Raw genomic sequence first — 1,928 nt, 5'->3', positions numbered from 1 at the left:
TTGTTAAGTACCATCAAGTAGTGACCCTATAAACAAAAGACCTTAATTAACCCTGTATTATAACTATTGTTCTTTCTCTAAGTTCAGAGAGTTTTCACAGGTAGGTTTAGGAAGTGGATGTCACTCCTGCTTCCAAGCCTGTCTTAATCTGTGAGCTCTACTAAACATTGTCCACCATGTGTAACCATTATGGCATTTGACACACCAATGTCATATCATTCAGTATCACAGCAATCATGGAGGTGACTAGAAGTCTTAAAATGGGCTAGTACAATAAGGAATTACATTTTAAATTGTTTCATTCTAATTTAGCTAACCACTCATGCTAGTGGCTGCCATATCAGACAGCAAAGCTGTAAAGAAAACCCTTATTTACAAATAGGATAGAGGCCCCTGGAACTATAGTGCCACAATTTGTTGTTGTTGTTGATAAGTGTTTTTGAGTCTAGGTGACTCATAGTGACCCTATGAACGAAAGACCTGTATACTTGTACAACTTTCATCCTTTCTTCAGGCTCATAGGGTTTCCAAGCTTGTTTTAATCAGGGAGCTCCACCAAACTCTGTCCACCGTGGGTAACCATTCTCACATTTGACACATCAGTATCACAGTATTCAGCTTCACAGCAACCACAAGTTACTGTACAGCAAGTGAACAGTACCAGGGTTACATGACCTTTGGCTTGGGGGCATTATAGTGTCCTAAAAACCCTACATTTCTATCCAGTCTGCACTGCCACAATGAGCTCCACGCAGTTCAACAAGTTCCCATCGTATGGACCCTTGGCCGAGGTCAAGAACCTGCCCCTGTCCAAGTATGATTCTCAGAAGGAGGCAGAGCTCTGCAGCTGGGTGGAGGAGCTCACCCAGCTCCTGATGGGCCCGGACTTCCTGGAGGGATTGAAGGATGCTGTCATCCTGTGCACACTTACGAATAAGCTGCATCCAGGCTAGGTCCCCAAGATCAACAGCTCCATGCAGAGATGGCACCAGCTAGCAAACCTGTCCCAAGGCCATGGTCAGCTACGGCATGAACCCCGTGGACCTATTTGAGGCCAACGACCTGTTTGAGAGTGGGAACATGACTCAGATGAAAGTGTATCTGCTTACTCTGGTAGGGAAGGCCAAGACAAAGAGGCTGCAGAGCGGAGTGGGCATCCTGTGAAATACTCTGAGAAGCAGGAGCGGAACTCTGATGACACCACCATGAAGGCGGACCAGTGTGTCAACAGGCTCCAGATGGGCACTAATAAATGTGCCAGCCAGTCGGGCATGATGGCCTATGGCATGCCACGGCACCTCTATGACCCCAAGAACCACATCTTATCTCCCATGGATCACTCCACCATCAGCCTACAGATAGGCACCAACAAGTGTGCCAGCCAGGTGGGTATGACTGCCCACGGGACCTGGCGGCACATCTACAACACCAAGATGGGAACGGGCAAGTGTGACAAATCCTCCACGTCCCTGCAGATGGGCTTCATGTAGGGAGCCAACCAGAGCAGTCAGGTGTTCAGCCTGGGCCAGCAGATCTAAGACTCCAAGTACTGTCCATAAGGCCTGGCTGTGGATGCGGCCTCTGCCAGTGTGGATAACTGCCTAGGGACACCCCCAAGTTCCCCTACTACTGCCAGGAGGAGGCCAACTACTGAGGGGCCAGGAGGGCGTCTCCCCACACCATGGCCTAGTCTGGGTTTTGGGATTTTGTACATGCTGGAATACTGCAGCTGGGAGTCTGTGGGTGGCTGGGGGCAGGCGGGAGTGACCCTGTTTTCTCGCCTGAACTGAGCCACCAGGGTGGGATAGGGGACCAGAGAATGGTGTCTGTGCTGCGTGGGGGAGGAAACCACACAGGGAGGAGGGGGTAGGTCACCCCCACTTCTGTAGTTTCCGGCTTTGTCTCCTACCCTCCCTCTCTCCCTTCCT

General features: G+C 50.2%; 1 pseudogene; it reads left to right on the top strand.

Annotated features, from left to right (window-relative positions):
• Nucleotides 1–740: 740 nt before the first annotated feature.
• LOC102864327 lies at nt 741–1,559 on the top strand (annotated as a pseudogene).
• Nucleotides 1,560–1,928: the final 369 nt, after the last annotated feature.

The sequence above is a fragment of the Elephantulus edwardii genome, unplaced genomic scaffold (assembly GCF_000299155.1).
Source record: "Elephantulus edwardii isolate Elephantulus edwardi_28Jun2011 unplaced genomic scaffold, EleEdw1.0 scaffold00092, whole genome shotgun sequence".
NCBI lineage: Eukaryota > Metazoa > Chordata > Mammalia > Macroscelidea > Macroscelididae > Elephantulus > Elephantulus edwardii.
This window is presented reverse-complemented; position numbering and strand designations above follow the sequence as displayed.